The sequence below is a fragment of the Rhineura floridana genome, chromosome 3 (genome assembly GCF_030035675.1).
Source record: "Rhineura floridana isolate rRhiFlo1 chromosome 3, rRhiFlo1.hap2, whole genome shotgun sequence".
NCBI lineage: Eukaryota > Metazoa > Chordata > Lepidosauria > Squamata > Rhineuridae > Rhineura > Rhineura floridana.
In genome coordinates, this window is record NC_084482.1 from 152,596,706 (window position 1) to 152,609,769 (window position 13,064).

The following is a 13,064-nucleotide window of genomic DNA, read 5'->3' on the forward strand; positions in this document are numbered from 1 at the left end:
CTAAAATTTCTGGTTCTTCATCATACGGTTCCTCCGTGAATGAATCTGTCATCCTGGCATCTCTTTTATTGAGTTCTTCAGTGTATTGCTTCCATCTTCCTTTTATTTCATCTCGGTCAGTCAGTGTGTTTCCCTGTTGATTATTCAACATCCCTACTTGTGGTTTAAATTTCCCTTTCATTTCTCTAATATTTTGGGATAGGGCTCTCGTTCTTCCCATTTTGTTGTCCTCTTCTATTTCTATACAATAGTACTAGTCATTGTATAGATCCAGTGCCTGCAAGGGAAGAGGACCATCACCGCCCAGGGAGGGAGAGCCATCTGCCTGCTTTGCTGCTGCTGCTGCTTGGTCAACATCTCTGCTCTCTCCTTCTTGGGCTCCTGCTCTGCACGTGGGCACCTTGCAGGACCAGGCCCCAGGTACTCAGCCAGCTGTGCTTGATACTGTTCCACCTGTCCCTTCTCTGGAGGGGATATATAAGCCGGCTGGCTGAGGGGGCTTGGGAGATCCAGTGCCTGCAAGGGAAGAGGACCATCACTGCCCAGGGAGGGAGAGCCATCTGCCTGCTTTGCTGCTGCTTGGCCAACATCTTTGCTCTCTCCTTCTTGGGCTCCTGCTCTGCACGTGGGCACCTTGCAGGACCAGGCCCCAGGTACTCAGCCAGCTGTGCCTGATACTGTTCCACCTGTCCCTTCTCTGGAGGGAATATATAAGCCGGCTGGCTGAGGGGGCTTGGGAGATCCAGTGCCTGCAAGGGAAGAGGACCATCACCGCCCAGGGAGGGAGAGCCATCTGCCTGCTTTGCTGCTGCTGCTTGGTCAACATCTCTGCTCTCTCCTTCTTGGGCTCCTGCTCTGCACGTGGGCGCCTTGCAGGACCAGGCCTCAGGTACTCAGCCAGCTGTGCCTGATACTGTTCCATCTGTTCCTTCTTTGGAGGGGATATATAAGCCGGCTGGCTGAGGGGGCTTGGGAGACCCATTGCCTGCTGTCCATCGCTTTTGGGCCCCTATTACATCAGCTACTACGGACTGCCGGTTGCTGAAGCCCCTCGGATGCTGCTGTGCTGTCTGAATGTATGAGTGGGTTGTATGAGTGAGTGTGTGATTGTGTGTATATGCCATGAGTTTTATTATTTATTTTATTTTTATTATGTGCCTGGGCGAGGGGACAGTGTTGTGGGAGGGTGGACCAAAGGGGGCCCCTATTAGTGTAGTGACGGGTAATGGGAGGTATGGTGCTGTGAGTAGGACATGCCAGTTAAGGGGAACTCGCCCCAGACAACTGGTGGCTGTGACGTGTTCCGGTCCTCCCCACACCCACAGGATTGCTGGTAGTTCTATCAGCCAACCCTCGGATCTCCAGTTGCTGCTTTTCAATGCCAGATCAGTAAATAATAAAACCTCCCTCATCCATGACCTAATTGTGGATGAGGCGGCCGATCTGGCATGTATTACCGAGACCTGGGTGAGCGATCTGGGAGGTATTAATCTCTCCCAGTTGTGCCCACCTGGGTATTCGGTTCAGCATCTGGGTAGATCCGAGGGTCGGGGAGGGGGAATCGCTGTGGTCTATAGAAGTTCCATCCCTCTTGTTAGGCACCCTATCCAGGTGGCTAATGGTCTAGAGTGTCTACACATAACGTTGGGTCAGCAAGACAGACTGGGAATACTGTTGGTGTACCGTCCACCCTGCTGCCCAACAGCCTCCCTAACTGAGCTGACAGAGGTGGTCTCGGATCTATTGTTGCGTTCCCCCAAACTTTTGGTATTGGGGGATCTCAACATTCATGCTGAGGCCGCTTTATCTGGAGCTGCTCAGGACTTCATGACCTCCATGACAGCCATGGGGCTGTCTCAATTTGCTACTGGCCCTACGCATGTGTCGGGGCACACTCTGGACTTGATTTTTGCCTCTGGATTAGGGGATGGTGATCTGAGAGTGAGGAATTTTACATCTATTCCTTTGTCATGGTCAGATCACCGCCTATTAAGGTTTAGACTAACATTGTCTTCTCCCCTCTGCAAGGGTGGAGGACCAATTAAGATGGTCCGTCCCCGGAGACTAATGAATCCTGAGGGTTTTCTGATGGCTCTAGGGAATTTTCCGGCTGATAGAATTGACGGTCCTGTCGAAACCCTGGCCACGCTGTGGAATACAGAAATGGCCCGGGCAGTTGACACGATCGCCCCGGTGCGCCCTCTCCGTTGCAGAGCTCAATTGGCTCCCTGGTTTACCCCGGAGCTAAGAGTGATGAAGCAAGAAAGGAGACGGCTTGAGTGCAAATGGAGGCGAACTCCCGACGGCTGTAATCATGCACTTGTGAGGGTCTCTACCAAACTCTATGTGAAGGCAGTGAGAGCAGCAAAGAAGCAATACTTTGCTGTCTCTATTCAGTCATCTCTTAACCGCCCAGCGGAACTTTATAAAGTTGTCCGGGGACTTTTACACTCTGGTCCCCAGGACGCAATAACACCATCAATTGCCCGCTGTAATGAGTTTGCGCGACACTTTTGTGATAAGATCATGAACATCCGCCGGGACCTTGACTCCATTATTGTAGCAGTTGATCCTAATGAGGTGTCCAGAGCACAGTCTTGTCCTGTTTTACTGGATGAGTTTCAGTTGGTACAGCTCGAGGATGTAGACAAGGTGCTTGGACAGGTGCGGGCGACCACTTCTGCTCTGGATCCTTGCCCCTCATGGCTAATAAAAGCTAGCAGGAATGGAACAGCCGGCTGGGCCAAGGAGGTGATTAATGCCTCTTTACGAGAGGGAGTGGTCCCATCCTGCCTGAAACAGGCGGTGGTGAGACCGCTCCTAAAAAAAACCCTCCTTGGACCCTGATAATTTGGACAACTATAGGCCGGTAGCAAATGTTCCATTCCTGGGCAAGGTCCTAGAGCGTGTGGTCGCTCGCCAACTCCAGGCTCTCTTGGATGAAACTGATTATCTGGACCCATTTCAATCGGGCTTTCGGCCGGGGTTTGGTACAGAAACGGCCTTGGTCGCCCTGTATGATGACCTCTGTCGGGAGAAAGACAGAGGGAGTGTAACTCTGTTGGTTCTCCTTGATCTCTCAGCGGCGTTTGATACCATCGACCATGGTATCCTTCTGGAGCGACTTACGGATTTAGGAGTGGGAGGCACTGCTTGGCGGTGGCTCTGCTCCTATCTCGGGAATCGTCTCCAGAAGGTGATGCTGGGGGAACATTACTCGAGTCCCTGGGTACTCCAATATGGAGTCCCGCAGGGTTCAGTTCTGTCCCCCATGCTTTTCAATATCTATATGAAGCCGCTGGGTGAGGTCATCAGGAGTTTTGGAGTGCGTTTCCAGCAATATGCTGATGATACGCAGCTCTACTACTCCTTTTCATCTTCGTCAGGTGAGGCTGTTGATGTACTAGACCGCTGCCTGGCCGCGATAATGGGCTGGATGAGAGCTAATAAACAAACTCAATCCTAACAAGACTGAGATGCTGTTGGTGGGAGGGCCCTCTGCCCAGATGGTTGACGTTCGACCTGCCCTAGATGGGGTTACACTCCCCCTAAAGGAGCAGGTACGTAGTTTGGGGGTCTTATTAGATCCGCTCCTGTCACTTGAGGCTCAGGTAGCCTCGGTGGCACGGAATGCATTCTACCAGCTTCGGCTGGTAGCCCAACTACGACCCTATCTGGACAGGGAGAATCTCGCCTCAGTTATCCATGCTATGGTAACCTCTAGATTGGACTACTGTAATGCACTCTACGTGGGGCTATCTGTGAAGACGGTTCGGAAACTTCAGCTAGTGCAAAATGCTGCGGCCAGAGTTCTCACTGGGACAAAGAAATTTGACCATATAACACCTGTCCTGGCGCAGCTGCACTGGCTACCGATATGTTTCCGGGCCAGATTCAAAGTGTTGGTTCTTACCTATAAAGCCCTAAACGGCATCGGACCGCAATATCTGGTGGAACGCCTCTCTCGCTATGTACCTACCCGTTCACTACGCTCGACGTCGAAGGCCCTTCTCCGGGTCCCAACTCATAAAGAGGCCCAGAGATCAACAACTAGATCTAGGGCCTTCTCGGTGGTGGCCCCCGAATTATGGAATGCCCTCCCAGACGAGATACGCCTGGCGCCTTCTTTGTTATCTTTTCGGCACCAGGTAAAAACCTACCTTTTCGCCCAGGCTTTTTAAACATTTTAAATTTAATTTTAAACCTAATATGGATTTTAATTTATAAACTCATGGCAATTCTATTTTGGATTTTTATCATGTTATATTTTCCACACTTGCTCATATTTTAATTGTGATTTTATTTGTTGTACACCGCCCTGAGAGCTTTCTGCTATAGGGCGGTCTAGAAATGTAATTAAATAAATAAATAAATAAAAATAAATAAATATAGTTGCATTTAGAGTTCTGACTGTGTTTCTATCTCCTTTTGCTTTCCTTCTCTCTTTAACCATTTTAAGAGTTTCTTCAGTCATCCATTAAGGTCTTTCTCTCCTTTTAACAAGAGGTATTTTCTTTTTGCATTCTTCCCTGATAATGTCCCTGACTTCAGTCCATAGTTCTTCTGGTTCTCTGTCAACTAAGTTTAAAGCCTCAAACCTGTTCCTTATTTGATCTTTATATTCTTCTGGGATGTTATTTAAATTGTATTTTGTCATTATAAGTGCTTTGTTGTTGTTCTTTAGCTTTACTCTGATTTTTGATGCAATCAGTTCATGATTTGTATCGCAATCTGCTCCTGGTCTTGTTTTTGCAGAAAGTATAGAACTTCTCCACCTTCTGTTTCCAATTATATAATTGATTTGATTCCTATATTGACCATTTGGTGATGTCCATGTGTACAGTCGTCTTTTTGGTTGCTCAAAAAATGTGTTGGCAAGAAACAAATCATTGGCTTCACAGAATTCAATAAGTCTTTCTCCTGATTCATTTCTGTCACCTAAGCCCCATTTCCCCACAATTCCTAGTTCTTCTCTGTTCCCTACTTTTGCATTCCAGTCCCCCATGATTATCATCATATCTTGTTTTGGTGTGTGATCAATTTCTTCCTGTACTTCTGTGTAAAATTTCTCCAATTCTTCTTCTTCTGCGTTTGACTTTGGAGCGTAGACTTGGATGATGGTTATGTTAATAGGTTTCCTGTTTAATCTCATTGATATCACTCGCTCAGACCTTATGTTGTAACTCCTAATTGCTTTTGCTACATCACTTCTCACTATTAAAGCAACCCCATTTCTTCTTAATTTCTCATTTCCTGCATAAAATATTTTGTAGTTGCCTGATTGAAAATGTCCCATTCCTGTCCATTTTAATTCACTCACACCAAGTATTGTAATGTTGATACGCTCCATTTCTTGCTTGACAATTTCTAACTTTCCCTGGTTTATGCTTCTCACATTCCATGTTCCTATTGTGTGCGTCGTACAACTCCAGACTCTCCTTTCGCATCTGTGCGCATCAGCCTCTGGGCTTCCTTTCGGCTTTGACCCAGCTGCATCATTAGTCACAGCGCCACTTGTCCTTGTCCTTTGTTCTTCCCCAGTAGCTCAGTGAGTGCCTTCCGACCCGGGGGTCTCATCTTCCAGCACTATCTCGTGTTGCATTTTGGATACTCTGTTTCATAGGGTTTTCGTGGGAAGAGGTATTCAGAGGTGGTTTACCATTGCCTTCCTCTGAGTCTGGATGCATCTTAGTCTGGTGTCTCAGCTTTGACCATTCCACCATGGGTGCCCCTGCTAGGAGTCTAGCCTCTTGGTCTAGACTCCGGACGGCATTGCTCTCAGCTTCTTCTGAGTGCCATACAAATGTTGTTTATGGTATAGTAGCCAAACTAATTTTTTCTTTATGATTTTGGCCAAAGTGGAGGACAGACGCTTCAGTAACTCAATGTACAAATTGTTCTCAACCTTTTACAATACTCCAGCCTTATTTGCCAGCTGCACAAATATGTTGAATTTACAAGCTAGAAGTCTGACAAGGTGAACAGGTGATAGCCAGACATAACCTCCATGTGGCTTATGTAACCAACTGACAGCTTTCTTGCTGTTAAGAATGCAGCTTGCGGTTGAGCTCCAGAGCTTTCCGTAGAGCTTCAGTCCAAGGCTGTGCCTGTGCCGAGACAGCAACCACCACAGACAAGCTTTTGCTCAGTGTAATGGAGACATTAAATTGTAATCATGGCAGTAACAACTGCATAATTGATGAAAGATACGATGTGGATCTTATCAAGAAATTGGCATGGAGTGGTTAAGTGGAAAGACTAGCATTGCCAAAATAAATAAATAAAATGGGGGAAATACTGGGAAGTTTGCTGTGAGATGAGACTATGGCTATAAGATGTACCTGTGCTCATTAAACTCCATGGACAAAAGAAATATTGGTCCAATATTTTTATTCTAAAGTATATGATGAGATCAGAGTTACCAACTAGCATTTTACATGGTTATTGGGGCTAGCTTACTTTTTGCAAGCAAAGAACTGAGATCTCGGAACTTACTTTCATTGAAAGATTGGCTTGATAAAATGTGGGATTTGGCTGTTATGGCAAATTAACACATTATGAGAAGAAAAAAAGACCAGACAAGAAATGGAACAACCTTGAAGTTAACTGGAATTCTTTTACTGAGTACTGTAAAAAATCTAATTTATTCCAATATAAGATTTTTTTTCAATATGTAGAAGTCGATCGCAATGGTACAATGAAAAGTGGATTTTGTACATGATTTATGTAAATTCAAAATGTACTTTGTTTAGCTGAAAGTCGTTCAGATGGTGTTTTATTAAAATTATTCACTAAATAAAGGGTTGGATCCAGACTCAGTTATGCTTAGAGTAGATCCATTTAAAATTAATGGGAATCATGAAAGCTGCAATCCAATACACACTTATGTGGGAGTAAGTCCCATTGAACTCAGTGGAGGTTATTTCTGAGTGGACATGTATTGGATTGCAGCCTCAGTTTTTGCTTGAAGTACATTTAGAAACTCCTAAGAAGTTGAAGCAGGTGCAGTACCTTTCAGTGAGAGCTTGGTATGATAATCTGCCAGCTAGCTCTGGTCCAAAAAACCCCTCAAGAGTGTAAAAGGCTAAGGAGGTTAGCCCAACCAATACATTACAGCTATTTGGTATCTGTTCCTTTGTTTTGCTGTGTGTGTGTGTGGGGGGGGGGTCCTAAAAGACACGCTCAATCAACTCAATTTTTTGTTGATTTTTTCCTGCTGGGTCTTGGCTATTCTTACCTGTCTTTGATGTACTTTGTTGCAGGGGTGGTGGACAGATTAAGATGGTCTGCCCCTGGAGCCTAATGGAATCCACTGGATTCCTGAATGCCCTCGGGGAGTTCCCAGTAGATAGAGCAGGTGACCCTGTTGAAGCCCTTGTCATGCTGTGGAACAGTGAGGCGCGTCGGGCTCTCAACACAGTTGTCCCCGAGCGCCCTCTCCGGCACTGTGGAGCCCGGCTTGCACCTTGGTGCACCACTGAGCTAAGGGCAATGAACAGGCTGGACAACGGCTACAGCGCAAGTGGCGAAAGACGTGCTGTGAGGCTGATCGGGCATGAGTAAAACTTCATAACCATGCCTACTGTGTGATGAGGGCGGCGAAGAAGGCCCACTTCTCTGCCTCCGTCGCATCAAGTAGCCATCCGGTGGAGCTTTTCCGTATTGTCAGGGGTCTGTTGACATCAACTCCAGGAAATGGAGTCTTAGACCCTTCGGAGGCCCACTGTGAATTGTTTGCTAGGCACTTTGAGGGTAAAGTTGCTCGCCTTCGTAGCTGTCTTAATGCCCCATCCACATCTACTGTAGTCCCCAATCAGGTGTCCAGTGCAACATCTGCTGCAACTTCTTGGGAACAGTTTCAGTTGATGTGGCCTGATGACATGGACAAGGTGCTTGCGATGATGTGGCCAACAACTTGTCCTCTCGACCCTTGCCCTTCTTGGCTTATTAAAGCTTGCCAAGGGGATCTGACCAAGTGGATCCAGGGTGTGGTCAATGTATCATTGCGAGAAGGAGTGGTTCCAGCCACGTTGAAAGAGGCGGTGATTTGAGCACTCCTGAAAAAGCCCACCCTGGACCCATTGGTTTGTGACAACTACCGCACGGTTGCAAATACCCCCTTCTTAGGGAAGGTGATTGAGAAGGTTGTGGCGCAGCAACTGCAAGTACTCTTGGATGAAACAGATTATCTTGACCCATCCCAGTCTGGGTTCAGGCCTTGTTATAGGACTGAATCGGCCTTGGTTGCCCTGATGGATAACCTTTATCGGGAGAAGGACGGGGAGTGCGACCCTGTTCTTACTTGATCTCTCAGTGGCTTTTGATACCATTGACCATGGTATCCTTCTGGGCCGACTTGGTGAGAAGGGTATTGGAGGCACTGTTTTACAGTGGTTCCGATCCTATCTCCAGGGTCGTTCTCAGAGAATAGGATTGGGTGACTGTCTTTCAGCCCCCTGGCAGCTATGCTGTGGGGTGCTGAAGGGTACCATCTTGTCCCCCATGATGTTTAACATCTATATGAAGCCCTTGGGAGCAGTCATCAGGAGCTTTGGGGTGAGGTGTCAGCAGTATGCTGATGATACCCAGCTCTATTTCTCCGTAACATCTGAATTGGGAGAGGCTGTGCAAGCACTGGACCGCTGTCTGGACTCGGTGGTGGGCTGGATGAGGGCCAATAAACTGAGTCTGAATCCTAGCAAGATGGAGGTGCTGTGGGTTAGTGGTTCCCGAGTTCGGATAATTGGTCAGTTGCCTGCTTTGGATGGGGTCGTACTCCCTCTGAAAGAGCAGGTCCGTAGTCTGGGGGTGCTCTTGGATCCATCTTTTTCACTAGAGGCCCAGGTGACCTCAGTGGCTAGGAGTGCCTTTTACCAGCTTCGGCTGGTGAGACAGCTGTGGCCGTTTCTGGACCAGGATAGCCTGACCACTGTTGTCCACGCACTGGTAACTTCTAGACTGGATTACTGTAATGTGCTATATGTGGGGCTGCCCTTGAGGTTGGTCTGGAAGCTGCAGCTGGTGCAAAATGCCATGGCGAGACTGCTCACTGGGGCAGGGTATTGCCAACATGTCACTCCGCTGCTGAAAGAATTGCACTGGCTGCCCTTTTGCTACTGGGCAAAGTTCAAGGTTTTAGTTTTGGTGTACAAAGCCCTATACAGCTTGGGACCAGGATACCTGAAAGACCGTCTTACCCCTTATATACCCAGTCGATCACTGCACTCTGCAGGTGAGGGCCTCCTGCAGATACCATCTTATCAGGAGGTTCGTTCTGTACAATATAGGAAACGGACCTTTAGTGTGGCAGCACCTACCCTGTGGAATTCCCTTCCTTTGAATATTAGACAGGCACCATCTCTGCTATCCTTTTGGCATCTTTTGAAGAGTTTCCTCTTTCAACAAGCCTTTTAAGTTGTGACCTATCCCAGTCTGCATCTGTGTCAGAATTGTTTAATATGTTTTAGTAATGTTTTTAACCCTTTTTTAAGGTTGTTTTTTAAAAAAATGTTTTTAATGCTGTTTTGTTTTAATGTATTTTAAAATCTGCTTTTATGATGTTTTAAAGTGTTTTAGTGCTTTGTTTGCCGCCCTGAGCTCCTGCTGGGAGGAAGGGCGGGATACAAATTAATTAATTAAATAAATAATCTATTATTCATTTGTTTTTATTCTGCTCCAGACCGAATTGTTTTTCTTTGTTTGAAAAATGTTCAATGAAACTGGTTTTTTTTAAGGTGTTAAGTTATTTAGGATACCTTAAATCCCAGATTTCAAGGAGTCTAGTCTAACATAAGGGCCTGCCCTACCATTAGGCAGACTAAAGGCGGAGGGGTGGGGAACAGCAGGGAGGTGTTGGAATGCATCTCTCTGTGGGTCTCAGAGACTGCTCTAGGCTACTCTACTGTGCTCAGGTGCAGCAGAGGATGTTCTGGCCTCAACACACGTTGAGGTGTGTGTCTATCCAGGCAGATAAACTCACGTCCAATCCCACTTTACGTAACTTAAATCTTCTATTTTTATTGGTGAACAATCTTGAACAGCAACCAATAAACACTTAATTGCACAAAGTTGATTAGAGGATTCAGTTGAACAAAGTAGATGGAATGGGTGCGTGGTGAAAAGGTAATGCCTGGCCAAGCCCTCTGAGCTGAGGAGAACCAGGTCTGAGGGAAGTTGTCTGCCTTCTAGAAAGAACCACCACAAAACATATAACTAAAGGCCTTTCTCAGGGGCAGCCAATCAGGGCATGATCACAGAGAATCAGACCTAATCAGTTGCTAACAGATTTCCTGACTAGAATTCTACCTACTAACCTGCAAGCAGTATATTATTAAACAACATAATGCTTAATTGGGGCAGAACCGAGAATGTTGCCCCATTTGCAGTGTTGAAGTAAGATTCATCTGTCAGTCTGGTTGGCTTTTGTATATGGAATGGGGAGAGGTGCTATCTTATCTGCCTCAGCCAGCAAAATGTCTTGGGCCAGCCCTGCTAATCCAATCCCATATAAACACATGAAGAAGGATGAAGGAGGAAAGGCCATTAACAAGATCAGAAGAAATGTTATCATGGAGATGGCAGTAGGTAAAAGTATAGTTATGGCTTATATCAGATTGTACCGAAACAAAACAGCCCCTCTTAAAGATGTTCAGCAAGAGCTGGGGTAGGGATAGGAAGAAGGAAAGGGAAGGATCAAAGATGATCTCAGGGTAGCATGCTGACCAGTCAGAGGAATTGATATGGCTCTTCCCCACAGTGACAGCTGTGGGGAAGGAGGGGGGGATGTCTTGAACAGAAAGATTAGGGATTCCCACCTTCATCATGCTTATAAAGTAAAGCAGAGACAGAGGCCTGAACCCAAAGAAACAGATTTTGGGATTTATCATGAAAGCAGGCAACACAGAAGTGAAGTACTTTACCATTAGAATTGCCAGCTCCCCAGAACAACAAAAAAGTAGCATACTTTACATGGCAGGATGATCAACATAAGGGCTGTTGTCTCATTCATCACTCTCCACGTGTATACCATGTGTGTGCTGGGGTGGTGATAGTGGGAGAGCAACATATACTACCTTGAACTCCTTGGAGGATGAGTTATTTGGATCCGTAGGCCCAAGCACTGGGATGGGGTCAAAAGAACAGGCACTCCTTAGTAGGGTCCAGGGCCCCAGCTTAAGTCTCAAGAACATTAGCATGAGGGGGGAAATTGAGGCTAAATTGTACATCATCCTTGATGATGCTTATTTCCATTCTATATTTTTCTGTGTTATCAGTATACACTATTTGGGACCACCTTCTCCCATACAAGCCAACCATCTTCTTAACTGACATTAAGTTAGCCCCCAAGTATCTGAAAGACCGCCTCCTTCCTTACAGACTCTCTCAGGTGTTGAGATCACCCAAAGTGGCCCTCTTGGTACCTCCACCCCTCCCAGAAGTTTAGTGGGGTGGCCAGGAGAGGGCATTCTCTGAGGCTGCCCCTAAGTTGTGGAATTCTTTCTTACAGCAGAGAGCCTGGCACCTTCACTGTACAACTTTCTTTATATGCTGAAGATGCACCTCTTCACCCTGGCTTTTGACACTTGAGATACATTAGGACCCTCTCTAGTTGTGAATGTAATTTGTTTTAAACTGTTTTTAATGTTGTATTCTATATTGTTGTGACCTGCCCAGTCTACTGGTAAAGTATTTACTACAACTAATACTAAAGGCCATCTTGTCAGTTCCAAACTCACTTTTGGTGGTGCAAGGGAGAGGATCTTGTCTGTTGCCATATCCAGGCTTTGGAATTCCAATTCTAGGGAGCACAGTCTTCTCCCTCCTTGTTAACCTTCCACCACAGCGTTAAGACCTTCCCCTATGAGCGTTTTCATCCCTTTCTAGCCTTTTCCTACTACAAAGAAAGTAACCATATGCTCCTTACTTCCAGATTTATTTTCTAATCCAGAGAAGTCTTATTGTCTAAGACCTCAGCTGCTGGTGGGATAAATTTAGCAGTAAGGAGGAAACACAGATCAGAGGGCAAGTAAGAAATAAAGCTAGATGAAGTGTGTGTGTGTATATATATATAGCTTTCTTTTCTTGTTTAATTCCACCCTACTGCCAAAGAAACATATTTTACTTTCTGCTCTAGTTAAGAAAATACACACTTCCAGCCTGAGGTACTGTCTGTCTGAGAGAAGCAGACAAGATTTGTTACACAACAGACTGAGAGGAGCTGCTGCTGCTATATTCCAACATTCTTTATCTCAAGGATATGGACTTTGGACAACCAGCAATATCAGAATTTATGTAAAAGTGCTTAATGACATTTGCTGATGTACTGTCCTGCTATTTTCACTTTTCATATGTACTTGCATGCACAGTGCTGCTTGTTTTAAGCATGAGCAGTCTGTAATGTAACATGAGAAATGCCACAGTGACTGCTCTATTATACCACAGCAAAGATGCATTACTTTAGTGAAGTCATTGTGCATTCTTCAACTCTCTTCCCCCCCCGTCATTACTTCCCCACTCTCAAATCTCTAAATTATAATACCGCAATCTAAATGCACATGCTAAGCCAGGGTATTGATAAGGTAAATACCCCCTAACATGTTATAACCTCCAAATGTTTTGTCACGAAAATATCACCGCCATCTTGGCACGCATGCATTTGCTGTCTTGCTGTGTCCATGACCTTATAAGGTAATGTTCTTTTGTAACAGTTTATAACTGAAATTATGGGATGCCGAGACATGGCCTGCACAAAGTGTATAAATACTTTCTGTTTCTGTATTTTTGGCGCGCTGTTGGCTGAGCTTGACTCCCTAGCGCCTTGCTGCAGCAATAAATCCTTTGTTGTACCTTTCTCTGGTCTGAATGTGTCATCGTCAAGTTCCCTTAACATTTGGCGACCCAGGTGGGACACTGACGAGACACTAATAGGCTGCGGTATTCCGCCCTCCTGAAGTGGACGGACCGGTGTGGAGAGGAAGACCGAGCGTTACCAAAGGGAGCGCGCCGACCGGTAATTTTCACCGATCGCCTTGCGGCACGGGCGGTCTGTCTCTCTGCGGGAACCC